This window comes from Aythya marila (assembly GCF_965140915.1).
Source record: "Aythya marila genome assembly, chromosome: 16".
Classification (NCBI taxonomy): Eukaryota; Metazoa; Chordata; class Aves; order Anseriformes; family Anatidae; genus Aythya; species Aythya marila.
In genome coordinates, this window is record NC_139057.1 from 9,542,816 (window position 1) to 9,558,155 (window position 15,340).

Below are 15,340 nucleotides of genomic sequence, written 5' to 3' on the forward strand. Positions count from 1 at the left end.
TCTGTGGCCTTTGTGGTGGCAGGATGCATGTGAGGATTTAACTCCAAGTGTTTCTTTAAACAAACACATTGGTGGGAACAACAAAAGGAGTCTGAAATCAGGATAAAGCAGCTCAAATGCTTACATCTGTTAAGATGAGGACTTTCTGTGTCTATCAGTGTCCTGAGCACAGTGCAGTCTGGATGAGGCTGTGCAGAGACACCAGGCATGTCCCCGCACCGGGAAGAGGCAGAGCCCTGCACCAAATACCCCCAAAAGCCTTCGACATGAGTACTCCGAAGAAACAAGCTGTACACTGAAGGACAGCCCTGCTCAGTCAGCTCAGCCTTCTGTCAGCCACCCATTCGGACAATGTCACCTGGCACAGTGACAGCAGAGCCCACACCACAGGGGCTGCTGCAGCACTCCCAATGCATTTTGGACAGTGTCTTGTTCTTACAAACGAGGAGAAACCTTCCTCAGGGGGTTCCTGAGGGAACTTCAGGCCCCTCTCACTGTGGGTGTGAGACTTGGCAGATACCAGGTGGATTTTGTCACTAGCAACGTGAGTTTTGGGCTCTGTCACACAGCATGGCAAATTTCTGATACAGCCAGAAATGTGTCCACGCAGCTTGTTAATCACAGCATACCCCAGGCAAGTCTGCCGGTGGAGGCTCTGCACAGAGGGATCCGGCCCTTGCAGTGCTCTCTCACAGACACCGTTTTGGCACTGCTGAATAACTTTGGAGTAACTTAATCCAAAGACACTCATGCGAAGTCCCCCTGTACTTGTAAATAACAAATAGAGAGACAGTGAGATCATGGCCGCGGTGCTTATGGGCTGGACACATGTCAGGGATGGGAGAGCGGGGCCCCGCAGCAGCAAAGCCCCCAGCAGGGTGCAGTGAGGAGGTGGCTGGTGGCAGCACAGGGCAGGGGCTGGGGAGAGGCTGAATGCTGCAGGCGGTAAAACTTGAGGATCAGGGTTTAAACAGGCAGAGGAGAAAAACAGGAGTTAAAGTAGGTCTGCACTGGAAATGGAAGTTTGCTGGTGTAGCTCTAAAATGTGGTTAAACTGGCAGCGTTCCTTGCGGAGATGCAGATGCTATACGCCTTTGCCAATAAAGGCTGTACCTGTCCTCTGAGGGACACAGCAAATCTGTGAAAATGCTTACAGCAGCCTGACGGCCTCTGTTCAAGGGCTGTTGTAGATTTAGACTCAGTGTGTAAAAATGTTAACACTCTGTTTGACTTTGCTGTGCTGGCAAGAGCCCTTAGGCAGACTGCAAATAGCAGCTGGGGACATGGGAGGTCACAAGAGCCCCAGTTTCAGGGACCCCGAAAAGAAGTGACCCAATGAAGTGCACAGGGGGCTGGCTGCAGGAGGGACCAGATAAGAATTCATGTTTTTCTGTGATGTTGTCATTTTATTGGGCTTATTTCACTATGCAATGATAATGTGTACGCTATTTCCAACCTACCCCCCTAACAGGCTTCAGGAAGAGCATTAGTAACTCCATTACTGAGCTGCTGGGGCATTGTGGCTGAAACTCTTGGGATGTGCTTCTGCACACAGTGCTCTACGCCCTGCCATGGTCACTTGGTCCTGCTCCCCTAGCCATTTGCTGCCTCCTTGCTCTGAGACCTCCTCTCTGAGACTAGCTTCAAGCAGAGCTGTGGGAGCACAGCTTCCCATCACTGCATGACCCAGTTGCCTCTCCCAGGGGAAGGTGGCACCAGCGTGCACAGCACCCCCAGTTCATGTGATGGGAGAAGTCTTCTCTCTCGAGGCCAAAGCAGATTCCTGGAGGTACTCAGGGTTGTAGGAGATACACTAAGATGACACCTTCAGACCAGCCCAACTCATGGGCTAGCAGGTGTTTTACACAAAGTCATGCAAATAAAGATCAAGGAAACAAATATGAAGGCAGAACCTCCCACCAGAAGATGGTCATGTACCCGCTGGCACCAAGGACACAACTTCACCACTGGTAGATGATGGCTGAGTGAAAACGGATTAACTACCAGACACTATAGCTGGGTTTGTGAGGCTGTGGCTTGCACACGCGTGCAGAGCCGTCAGACCAAGGTCATTCTCTTTGGGAGAGCCACGTGGATGTGAACTGCATGTGTGCATTGACTGAGGGAGGAGGACAGAGATCATGGAGGGGAGGAACAGCTAAGGGGAAATGCCTCGTTTGTAGGACCTGTGCAGTGACTTTCTCAGAGGCTTTCACTGTGCAGGCTTCATGGGCAGAAGAATACTTCTGCCTGGTGCAATAGCACCAGTGGGTGAGTAACACTGTGACACATAGATGGGAGATCAAGGCAACCAGCCATGGTGCCTCCCATTAATACACCAAAGACAGCAGCAGGAGGGAAATGTGCAGTGTCTGTAATAGTCTTTGAGAGCATGGCAAAGACATCAAAGCATCTCCAAGAACAGAAGGTCATAAACCCCTGGCTCTTGCTAGTCATGGAACCACATTGTCTGTAAGGCGTTGGAAAAAAGAACCTTCATGAATTGTGAGGCTGTGAACACTAGATCACTGCAAGATGAATTAAGAGATGTATGACAGATGTTTCCAGGCCAAAGTATCCCCCTGCTGTCTGTTCATGGCTGAAGGATATTTCCCACAACTAGCACTGAAGAACTGCAAAAAGAGCCAGGTGCCTGAGATCATGCTGAAATTGTTCCTTCAGATGCTCCTCCTGGGTGGAAGAAACTGTGTCTGGAGTCATGCACACAGCCCTCTTTTCATGAAGCTGCTCAGCTGATGAATGTGTGCACACACTGCATGTCAGGAAACTGCAGTGGGAAGACCTCACATGAGGGGTCTTCCTCACCTGTGGGTCTGGAAGAATTGGTGACACTAAAGGTAAGGACAGCTTGGTGTTGTACAGCTGCTGCCCTGCCCACATTTGCAGGGCTGGGGAGATGGGGCAGTACCCAGGCAGAAGTGCCACAGCTGCAAGCTGACCCAGAACACTGTCCCAGAGGTTTGGGCCTGTGGGTACTGCCCTGGCTCTGCCTCTTCTAACAAACAAGACTGCTCAGCCCAGAACCTGTCCAGGTCACTACCAACCCCACGGTGAGTGTCTCCACATACATCAATGGGGTGACTAGGAGCTCCAGTCAGGTGTGAAAGAGAGACTGGTGATACTGGGAGATGATGCCAAGGTTTGGGTGCCTGGGCTTATGGCCAGCTCTGACCTGGTGTGGCTCCAACCTGAGATAAGCCTGCCAGGGCACCAGTGCTGGTGGGAGGCTGAGCTGAGGGATGTCTCATGCTCAGCTCAGGAGGGTCCTCATCCTCAGCACCTGCTGGAATCAGGCTGCAGCAAAGCCTGTTCCAGCCCTGGCGCCTTGCTCTCCCAGCCCACCATCGTCACCTTGGGCCTGCCTCATCACTGTGGACTCATCAGCAATCACTGATGTGGGTTACCACCACAGGACCTGCTCTGCTCCTCTTGCAGGGTGGGACTGTGCCATCAGGTACAGCACTGCCCTGCTGTCACCTCACCCATCCTCTCCTACTGCTCCCCTGCACCATGAGCTCCCACAGCTGGAAGGGGGAGCAGGAGCAGGAAAAAGAGCAGCCTGCTCCTGCCACAGCCCCAACAGCTTTCCAGGCTCCAGGAAGATTCAGTGCCTTGGATGCTCAAGTGCATAACCCAGGGGGTGGGTTACGCCATCTCAGCAGTGGCAGCTCTGCCTCCCATTCCCTTCACTCCCCTTCCATTTCGTGGTAGCTGCAGCAAGTCCCAGCTCTGTGCAGTTCTGTACAGAAGGAGCCAATACTACTAGAAACCATTCAAAGTACTTCCAAGCTACTACAAGTACCTACATGTGAGCAAGATTTCTCACAGTGGGCAGCTCTTTGTTGTTCCAGTAGACATGATAAAATGTTAGGTTCACCGGCGGGTACAGCTTACCCACACAGAATCACAGAATGGCTGAGGTTGGAAGGGACCTCTGAAGATCATTTAGTCCAACCCCCTTACCGAGCAGGATCACCCAGAGCACGTTACACAGGATGGCATCCACATGGGTTTTGAATATCTCCAGAGAAGGAGACTCCACAACCTCTCTGGGCAACCTGTCCCAGTGCTCTCTCACCCTCCCACTAAAGAAGTGCCCCCTCATACTGAGCTGGAACCTCCTGTGCTTTGGTTTGTGCCCATTGCTGCTCATCCTGTCACTGGGCACAATGAAAAAGAGACCAGCTCCATCTTCCCAACACCCTCTCCACAGATATTTATATACACATTGATGAGAGGTCTCCCCTCAGTCTTCTCTTTTCCAGGCTGAACAGGCCCAGTTCTCTCAGCCTGTCCTCATATGCCATGTGATGCAGTCCCCTAATCATCTTCCTGGCCCTCCTCTGAACTCACTCCAGTACTTCTATGTCCCTCTTGTAGGTAATTAGAGCATAGGTGATTGGCTCTCCATCCCCAGAGATTTTCAAGGCCTGGCTACACAGAGCCATGGCTGACCTGAGCTAGCATTGGTGATGCTCTCACTTCAAGGTTCTGGACTAATGACTTCCAAAGGTCCCTTCTGATCAACACATCTGCAATTCTGCAATTCTGTGTCAAGGGGCTTGAGGTTCAAGCTGGACAAGCCATTGTGGTGAATTCTCCATTGTTTCAGAGCACAGACATCTATAAAATACCTCATATCCCTTACTGAATGTGACACTGCTGACCTCCATGTGTGAGCTGCTGGCTGAGGTTCTCTGGATTGCACAGTTAGATTCTTGTCCAGCAAATGGTCTTAGCATGTATGAGGCAAATAAAAAACATCCCTGTTCTTAATTAACCTTGTCTGTGTTTTGAAGCTGACTAAAGATATCAAATAGCCCAGGACCATCATTTGGAAAGAGCTATTTGGAAATATATGGCCATTTGTACAAAATACCCATTTTTAAGAAGCAATCAACAGTGGTTTTGTTTGTCTGTTTGTTTGTTTATAGTGGGCATGAAGCAAATTTATATAACAAGCCAGATGTTCTGCAATGGGGCTTTTTAAAAATCATCCTGTCCCAAATTTTTCCATCTTACCATCTTTCGCTCCCTTGCAAAGTAAGCAGTCACACTATCACGTTACTGATTGGCAACGGCAGCAGCTGGCTGTAACCCAACCTTAGCAGCATGGGACACGGAAACAGATGGAGGAGCAAATGCTCTTTGTTTCCTCTCCTGCTTTCTAAAACAGATTGTGACTAAAAACACAGAGGAGAGGTTTCTGCCATCTTTCCTGCTGCTGTGGCTCCCTGGTTGCCTGCAAAGCTGTGGACTGAGCTCTGGCAGGGGTTACAGCTCCCCACGGCATGGGAGAGCTCTGCCTTTTTAGAGGGGACTGGGATGAGGGGAAGGACATCTGAGACAATGATTACAGGCCCCTGGAGGAGATTCATAATGAAGTCAAGTGAGATAGCTGAACTGAGCAGAGGGCCCCCTGTGCATTGAGTCCTGTTCCTCCTGCCATTCTGTGGCTTGGTTCTGGTGTTCGGCTGAGCCTGGGTAAACCACATCAGGTCATTAAACTGGTGGTGAGCAGAGGTGAGTGGTGGTTTGCCAGGCTAGGAACCTGAACTGGATGATCAGGCCACTAATGGGACACAACAGAACTGTGAGTGAGGGTACAGAATAGCTGGGGAGGAAGGTGGAGGTGGGAATGCCCCTTGTGAACTGTGGGATTGACCCTGCTGTCGTTGGTAGTCCTTGCCCAGAGCTAGGCAGACATGGGAAGAGAAGTCTCAGTTCCCAAGTCACTTCCTATGAGCTGAACTCTGAAGCTGTTGGTAATGAAGGTCAGGAAGAAATCCACAGCAGAGGTGTCGTGCCTTGCTTCGAGACTCCCAGGGTCTCCACCAAGGCCAGAGCATAGAGAGACCAGAGTAGGAACCTTTCTAAAAAAAGGTGCATGTCCCTGCCACCACATCAGTTACAGGTTCCCAAGGGACTTCTACTCTGTTGCTGCCCCTCACACCTCTTTGTGCCTGGTAAGAGCTTTGCTGCTGTCAGTCTGTCCCCTAAGAGTTCACCCAGCAGTCCAAATGCACAAGCTGGGCTGTGGTGCTCTCTCCCACTCAGGAGACATCATGAGCTGTAAAACATGCTGCTGTGTGCACGGGTCAGCAGCATGAGTCCCTCCACTGGCTGCCTCGGGCTGGGCAAAAGCTGCTCTGGGCAGAGGACACTGACCAGAGATGAGTGGGTGAGACTGACAGTACAAGACTGAAACTTTGGACCCAAGCAGCAATGTGAGCAGTGGTGACACAGGTGTCCCAACACACTTCAGCTCACTGTTCCCTCTCCCACCAGGTTACACAGGCTGGTGGAGCCATCTGGGTTTGCTGTGGCTGATATTCATGCCAGACAATGTAATGTAGGTACGTGCCAAGAACTGAACTATTTTTTTAGCTGCAAACAGAACCTGTAATTCCTACAGCTAATCATGCAGTCTGAATTGAATCCCCATTTCTGTGAGAAACCTGCACAGAAAGTCCCACAGTCATAACTCCAGAGATGAGGAAGAAAGGGGATTCACAAGGTCACCAGTGCAGGGGCTCTTGCTGGCCTTGTGTCCTGGGAACATCACTCAATCTTCAGAGTTCCTGTCAGGGAAATTGCATTATAATCTGCCTACATTTTCTCAGTTTTATTCCGTTATTCATGTTATTCTTCACAAACACAGACAGATTTGCTGCATTTTGTTGTTTACAGATGTCCCTCACTGATGTATCTGTAGGTTGCTATTTCTTACCATAACCTTTTGGTGAAATAATACTTTATTTTTTTAATTAAAATTAAGCCCTTTTGCCCTCAGATAATATCTTGACTTCTGCTTGCTCACTGCCTGTTTACTAATACATATTGATAACAAAATTTCCCATACTGTGTGAGAAGTGGTTTACTGCTTTTTCTTTTATATTTTCTCATACACTTAAGGCTTTGAGGGCTAACCATGGTTGTGCTGAAGTTGACGGGAATGGCAGCAAGTTCTCTGCTCTATCTTGCATCCACAAGGAGAAGTCGTTTCTAAACCAGTGGTTGCCAGTGCTGCAATGCCAAACTTCCCTGTTTGCATTTGCTGCAATGATTTTGTCAGGCACACTTAGTTCCTCTGAGTTCCCAGGTAAGCAGCTTTAGGCAAACCACTTTGGAAGCTGCTCCTTAATAGTTTTCTAAACATCTTGGATATCTACTGAGTGGATCGATTCAACAAACAAGTTTTTGTATTTTCATTTCCCTGCTGTGCACAAAGGCTGTGTGCTGACAAATTGAACGTATGTGTTTCTGTCCAAATATCTCCAAGGCTGTCCTTTGCTGTTGTCAGAGGAAACATCTGGGCTTCCTCTGAGATACTGCTCAGAGGAACACCTGACGCACACTCCGGGTAATTCCCCGTGACAGCACATCTGTAGGAGGCCGTGGTCAGCCCCAGCAGGCTGCAGCAGTCCCGAAGGGCAGCCCAGAGCCCAAGCTGTCTGGCAGCTCACGGGGATGAGACTGATGAGGGCCGAGCCCATTGATGGAGACCGGGCTCAGACACAGCCTCGTGGTGACTGGGCACAGTGACAAGACAGAGCTGAGGTCAGGCCAGGCAGTCAGTCTGTGGAGAGACCCAGGGCTGGGCATGGACATCGACATGGGCACAGGCTTACTCACTACAGCATAAGCTGCACGTTGCCCCCAGGGGAGTGTCACTTGACGTGGGATCTCATGGGATATGTCACAGGTTCGAAAAAAATAGATTTGCTGGAGACAACAGTGCAGCAGCCCCTGGACACATGGCACTCCCAGCTTCTCCACCAGAACCAGGGCTTGGTTTCAGGTAGCTGAATCATACCAAATGGAATTAAAGTGTTCCATGTTTGAGAAATTTAAACATTGGAAGGTACTGTGCTGTCTCATTCTTCCATCCATGCTTAACCGACAGGAATCTGCAGATCAATGGATGTGCAATTTCTGAGGTGCATTCAAAACAGTGTTTCCAGTAGGTCAAGGGAGGTGATCCTCCCCCTCTACTCAGCCCTGGTGAGGCCACACGTGGAGTATTGTGCCCAGTCCTGGGCTCCCCAGTACCAGAGGGACATAGAACTACTGGAGTGAGTTCAGAGGAGGGCCAAGAAGATGATTAGGGGACTGTATCACATGGCATGTGAGGACAGGCTGAGAGAACTGGGCCTGTTCAGCCTGGAAACAAGAAGACTGAGGGGAGACCTCTCATCAATGTGTATATAAATATCTGAGGAGAGGGTGTCAAGAGGATGGAGTTGGTCTCTTTTCCATTGTGCCCAGTGACAGGACAAGAGGCAGTGGGCACAAACGAAAGCACAGGAGGTTCTGGCTGAGTATGAGGGGGCACTTCTTTAGTGGGAGGGTGAGAGAGCACTAGGATGGGTTGCACCGAGAGATTGTGGAGTCTCCTCCTCTGGAGATATTCAAAACCCATGTGGATGCCATCCTGTGTAACGTGCTCTGGGTGATCCTGCTCGGCAGGGGGATTGGACTAAATGATCTTCAGAGGTCCCTTCCAACCCCACCCATTCTGTGATTCTGTGTTATTTCATATTCATCTGCTCCTGGAGCAGCGCATGCTGGAGTCACACATGAACAAATTGCTACCTGGCTTCGGGGTGGAGAAGCTGGCAGTGGTGACCCTTCCATTCCTCAAGGAAGGTCCCTGACAAGTGCTGTGGAAAGAGCAGTGAGCCCTTCCATTTACCATTTTGATAAGTTTTGGGTGTGTAAGAAAATGCGGATTTTGTGACTAAGGGTTGAGGACAGCTAGCAAAAGCAAGGAATGAGGAGCCTACACCACTGAGCATGTGCTACAGCTGTGTTGTCCATAGGAGACATCTGGAGAGCACCTACACCTTGGCCAGGCAGTATCAAGCAGCTTGTATCCTGGCTGCATACATCACAGGTCCTCTTAGAGCAGACGAGGCATGTTTAGCAGAAGCACTGCCACCTGGCTGTTTACCCTCTATGAGGCTGCACAAAGCAATCCACATCCTAGAACACATCCTACTTGCTGAGGGCAGGCAGGGTTGTTCCTTTTATCGCTGGTACTAAATGGCCTTCAAGACCATGCTGTCTCCAGAGGTGCTGAGCGGCTCCTCAGGGTGCTCCAGCCATGTGGAGTTCTGGTGGCTGTGACACCTGCCTGGCTGTCTGGTGACAACCTGGAATTCAGCCCAGGAGTCCTACCTGGTTTGTTTGGGGCCTTCTGAGTATCTCCTGCTGCTCCTCACTGTGTGGTTGCTCAGTGGACAGGCTGCCACTGTGTCAGCTGCCAGGTCTCTGGGGCCTGCACCAGCAAGAACATGTCATTGGTATGTGCTTGCAGGCCACCTGCGAATGCAGGTGGGCACCCAAGCTGCAGCAAGACAAGTTATGAACTCTCAGTCTGTGCTGAGAGGTTGCAGAGTCTCTTTGCAACTGCCATGACCAGCCTCGGGGCACTCCAGCCCTCAAGAAATGGTGCTTTGCTCTTTGACCCTCGTTCCCCACATCCATCGGGCACCTCTGGGCTGCTAGAGGGCAGTGTGACTACCACATGCAGCAGAAAAGCTGCTCCTTCCTACAGTGGGCTTCTGGAATCTTGAAACAACCATAGCACTGATTGCATGGTTCTCAGACACACCCAAACAGAAGCCAAACTTCATCATTGGCTTATGCTGTATCCTCCACATGTGCTTAGCTGAGGAAGAAGCCACACAGAGGAAATACAGAAACTGGAAGAAAGAGGATGGATAGGCCAGCTTTTGGTATTCCTGATTCTGCCTGCCTTTTTGCTTCTGTAGAACCTTATTTAATCTTTTGCTTATGTTGATAAATTTGCCTAGCAATAGTTCTGGATGCCTGCAAAGGTCTTCATGAGCAGGGCGGCCAGGAATGGGCATAACTAGTGATACCACAAGAGCTCTGAGGGTTATGGGCCTTGCACCAGCTGCAAAATATCCTTGACACACAGCCAAGCCCAGTGTGACTTGCGGCTGTGCAAGGATGAGGCAGGCAGTGCTGCAGCAGTAAAGCCACCTTGTCTTTTAATCTTACCTGTAGCACCGAAGCCCTTCCTGGCGATAAGGATGACTGCTTGACAGCAAGGCTGGGGGTGTATGGCGCTGACACAACAGCGAAGCCCACACAGCTGCCACCAGAAGTAACACGAGCTGGCAGGGATGGAGTTAATTCTCTCCTAGCAGCCCATGTTGTGCTGTGTTTTGGCTCTGCAACTAAAGCAGTGTTGATAACACCCTGATGTTTTAGCTGTTGCTGAGCAGTGTTTGCACAGCACCAAGGCCATTTCTGTTTCCTAGCCTGCCGCATCAGCAAGCAGGCAGGGGGTGGGCATACGGCTGGGAGGGGACACAGGCAGGACAGCTGACCCACACAGACCCTGACCATGTCATGACCAGCAGCGAAGGCTGGGAGGAAGGGCTTTGTGCTTATAGTGTTTGTCTTCTTGAGTACCTGTTATGCGTGCTGAGATCCTGCTTCCCAGGCAATGGCTGAATATCTCTTGCCATGGGAAGTAGTGAATTAATTCCTTATTTTGCTTTGCTCACACGTCTCGCTTTGCTTCGCTTACTAAACTGTCTTTATCTCAGCCTATTAATTTTTCTGGCTTTTACCCTTCTGATTCCCTCTCTCATCCTGCTGCGTGGGTGGCAGTGAGCAAGGGGGCTTACCCAGCACCCAGGGTCAACCCACCACATCTGCTCCACACCACATCTGGGGGATTTGCACGATCCTGTTCCGATGAGACGAGTGAGCCGAGATTTGCTCTAATTTGCACGGAACCAGGCACACCTTTGTGCTCATCACCCAGTTTCTGGGTTTTGCCACCTTCCACCTCCGCCTTGGACTGGGGGCACGGGGCTCTGGTGGTCGGTCCGGTCCGGCCGCAGTTCCATTGGCGGCCGCCAGGGGGCGCCGCGGGCGAGCGGCGGCGCAGCGCAGGGACGGGGCGCGGCAGCAGCAACAGCGAATAAGCAGTCCCACATGGTCTAGCGGTTAGGATTCCTGGTTTTCACCCAGGCGGCCCGGGTTCGACTCCCGGTGTGGGAAAGCGCAATCGTTTTTATTCTGTCCCCGTTTATTTCATTATTTATTTATTTATTTTTAAATCTGCGAGGTCGGGCTCACCATCCACGCCACGGGACAAAACAAACGACTTCCACTCCCACTCTGAACCCTCCGCAGGCTCTCACGGCAGTGTCAGTAGCATCCTGTTGTCTGTAGCAGTGTCACAGATGAGGAAACGTTTGGGATGGTGATGCCAGCACAGCCTGTCCTGCAACACCCCGCTCTGGAATGAGAGCAAGCCTCTCCTACGGGTCAAGCCCTGTCCCTTAACCAGGAACACTTCTGCTATGAAATACCTCGCTGAAAGCTTCTCTGTGACTTTCTGTCAGCTATGGAGGTGAACCAACATAGGGTCACAGTAACCATGCCCAGCACCCTGCAGAATTCGGCCACCACCTTGATAAAACACATTTTGATTTGGAATCTATGGGTTTAAGTTATTAGCTCTTAATTGGTTTTCTGCACTATAAAAAAAATTAGATATTCAGGAGACAAAATTTAAAACTTTTTTGTTTCATATTCATAGGACAAAAAAAAAAAAAAATCCAACCATTATTGCTTATCTTGTGCTGACTTCAGTAGGAAACCCATTCAATTTTATCTTTTCCATGTTGAAAAATTGGCCCAAACTTACTGCATATTATTAAACTAAGTTTAAATACAAATGAACTGTTTTGTGGGCTCCAAGATGAAACAAAACACTGTTACTGAGGCAAGCAGGTTTTATTTCTCGAGGAATAAACTTTTCAAGTTAAACCACTGAGTTCGAAGGTGCTTGCAAACTGTACCCGGCAACAGCAGGGGCTTGGGCCGAGTGCTGCCACAGCAGCCCAGGTCACTGCTGATTCAAGTTGCACGTGGGTCTGTAGCAGCTAAAAGGCCCTCAGACACTGGCATCCCAGAGCTTCCAGAAGTTGCTCTACCAGAAGAGGCAGCCATGAGAGGAATGCAGACCACCTCAACTTCCTGCCCCAAAGGTGACCTAGTTTACTGCAGCAAACAACAAGCTTGAAACATCTGCTCTTTAGCACTAGCCCTGACCATTGCTTACTTCATCAGAGACAAGAAGAAACAATGTCAACAATGTAAACACAGACATCCTCCTGTGCTCCCAGGCTCCAACACCCACAGCTCAGGGGCTTCCTAAGCTGAACACAGCTTACATGTCGTGTGTTTGTCACCACAGATCTATTATTTTCACTTGTTGAAAAGGCAACAAACCTTCTCCCCCTGGCCTAACACCCTCAGCAACATTCTCACTTGTTACTGGGACTTTTACCCTGAGGATTGACTGGGATCTTAAGAAAGGTGTTAGCTTTCTTTTACAGCAATCATAAAGGTATTTGATGTAATATGGGGGTAGAAATTTAGACATTGATGTTAAATGGCTTACCTACACAGGATAGATTGTTTCTGGCAAACACTCTTTCTATTGCATGAACTGTGCAGTGCATTAAGGACTTCATGAGTCAATGCAGCTTTTGGACACAGAAGTCTAGAATACTGCCTGTGGTTACAAGGTGCTTAAAAATGAAAAATAACACTTCCCACAGCAAATACATCCAATCTAGACAATACATCAGCATATGGCTGCAACAATGCCAAGAAAGCCTCTGCTAGCTGACAACAGCCACACGTTCTGTTGATTCAGAGACTCCAAAGTGAGAGGCCACCAAAGCTGTGCATTGATCACTGGTCAGTTTCTTCTCTGGTGGACGGATGATGAGACCTACCAGTGCCTTACTGGCTAAAATTGTTCTCTCACAGCCCAAGCTGGCCTTACATGTGCCCTGCTTGTTTCCCTTCTCCTCAGCCCACTTTAGTTTGGCCAGTTCCCTTCTCTTCTCCCCATCTTACAAAGTTTTCCTTTTTGGTTACTTTAGCTAAAAGCCCTATTAGAAACCTTGTCAATAACCTGAAATCAAAAGGGACCACAAGGAACACTTTGAAATCTGTTCTAAAACCCGGTAGCTCAGTAGGCATCCTCATGTAACTGGCAGAAGCTGTTGTGTTTCTGCACAATTCACACACACACACAAATGATGTGGGAGGAAAAACTACACAGGCACAGTGGCGAGACTCCTACAGTAATAAAACTTTATTTACAAATGGTGCTGGCAAGGAAAGAGGTGACATGACAGATGAAAACCCAGGGGAAGCAGCAGTTGCCACAAATGTACAAGACGAAGGACTGTGACAGGACCCCTCACAGGGAGCTCAGTACTGGACCTCCCAGGAGCACCCTACAGCATTAAGGGCATGGGTGCTCCTGAGCCACAGCCCCAAAAAGAAACTGGGACTCCAAGCCCACAGTATCCAGCACCAGGCCTGCATATGTACTGGTGAATAAACAAAGTCTGTATGCAAACTGCCAGGGCTGCGTGCAGCAGCAACGTCAACCCTTCTAGGGCTCGGAGAACCCGGCGGGACCACAGGGTGCTGAGGAGCGCCTGGGGGACAGGGGCCGCCCTCAGGCGCTGAGGGAGAGAGGCAAAATGGCGGCGCGGCGCTGAGCGCCCGCGGGCCACCCCCGACCTCCCGGTGCGGGCGCGGAGCTCTCGCGAGAACCAAGGCGAGGGAAGGGGCGAGCGAACCCCCCTCCTGGCCCAGGCCTCGCGAGCGCCTGCGTGACGTCTTCCGCCTGCGCTGTCTCGCGAGGCGCGGCGGGCGCGGGGCCTGGCCCGGCCTCTGGGTCTCGCGAGAGCCCCTGCGCCGGGCGCTGGGCGCCCCCGTGCCGCTCGCGGAGCCTACGAGCAGCGAGACGCGGCGGGCGCCATTTCAGGGAGCAGCCGCCGCGGCCGGAGCCGGGGCCCAGCCCGGGTCTGGGGACTGCCCGCCACGGTCGCGCCGCCCCCTCGCCGCCTGCCGCCCCGCGGCTGGCTGAGCGGCGCCGCCCGCTTGCCCCTCGGCCGCCCGGAGAGGGCTCCCGATCGCTCGGGCCCATCCCCCACCGTCAACGCAGCCAGCGCCGGAACCGGGAGCCGCCGCCGCCGGGCCCCGGACGCCCGAACCAGGACCGCATCTGCCCGCGGCGCAGGTAACTGCCGGGCCGGGGCCGGGCCCTGGCGCTGGAGGAGCCGCGGCCTGGCCCGGGGATGGGGGGGTGGGGAGCGCCGTGGCCCAGGCCCGCGGGCGGCCGGGAGGCCCGGGCCCCTCCCGCCGCCGTGGGCGCCTCGCCCCGGCCGGGCGGCCCCGGGGGCTGCTGCCGCGTCCCCTGCCCGTGGCTGCCCCGCGCCTTCGTGTGGAGCCGGAGCGGGCGGCGCCCGGCCTGCCCCCGCCCCGAGCCCCGCGGCCTGGTCGTGCGGGGTTTGGCTGTTCCTACGGCCACGTAGCGGGCGGATCCGGCTGGCCCCGCCGCCGCCTTGTCCCTCCCCGAGTCCCCCCACGATGGCGCTGTGCGGAGTGACCGGCGCCGGCCCGCGCGGGGCTCCGGCCCTGCCGCCGCTGGAGCCCACGGCGGAGCGGGGCGGGGAGGAGCGGAGCGGGCCCGGGGCCCCTCAGGCGTGGGGAGCGGGCGTGGGGCTGGGGACAGGGGCGGACCGCCGGTGGAGGTTTGGGCTGGGCGGCGGGGGAGCAAAGGTCTCCGGCTGGTCCCCCGTACGGTGGAGCTGTCGGAGTGGGGCGGGTGTGGCTGAGAACCCGAACTTGGTTTCGTTTGGGTTTGGTCTCATAGGAAGCAGGGAGAGAATTCTGGGGTGGGAACGTGTTGGGTAGAGGTGTGTGTGTGGAGCCGAAAGCTGTGCTGTCACCCGTACAGCTGAAGTTCTTTGTAACCCCTCCCGATCTTTTCCAGAAGGCTCTTTGCAAAACAAGAGTAGAGTTGTCATTTTTAGCTGTGTCGGTACATAACAAGAACTTCAAATAGGATGTAATCTCGATGTGAAATACTGACCAGATCAGTAGGAGTAAATTTCATGTCTGTTTACGCTTTCTGTTAACCCAGAAAGATTCAAGTATAATTCATTCCTTGTTTGCTGGCTTCTTTTCTGCAGAGATGTCAAGCATATAAAGGTGTGTTGTTTCTGTTCTGGAGGAAGAGGAAAGGCTTTTTAAGAACGATTTTGAGCTTCTTCAGTATTTAATGAAATATATTTGCAAATTATGATTTTTTTATTCATTTCAAATGCATGGATTCTTATTTGTGAGTTTTAACGGAAAACTGTGCACATCGTGATTTTTAGCTAGAATTGCAAAGTCGATAGGTCTGTCACATAAACAGAATTGATGCATTGATGAAAGTTTAGTGTTATTACCAACA

At 51.8% G+C, this 15,340-nt stretch overlaps 1 protein-coding gene across 8 annotated transcripts in view; it reads left to right on the forward strand.

Annotated features, from left to right (window-relative positions):
* Window positions 1-13,749: 13,749 nt before the first annotated feature.
* The window catches only part of RBM39 (RNA binding motif protein 39), a 31,938-nt gene continuing 30,347 nt past the window's right edge, over window positions 13,750-15,340 (forward strand). For 3 of the 8 annotated variants that reach the window (XM_082773161.1, XM_082773162.1, XM_082773160.1), the window contains exon 1: window positions 13,756-14,119. The gene's annotated coding sequence lies outside the window, so the exon portion shown is untranslated. Of the gene's footprint in view, window positions 14,120-15,340 lie in introns of all 8 variants that reach the window. The other 5 variants (XR_014318602.1, XR_014318603.1, XM_082773159.1 and 2 more) reach the window with 5 other exon arrangements.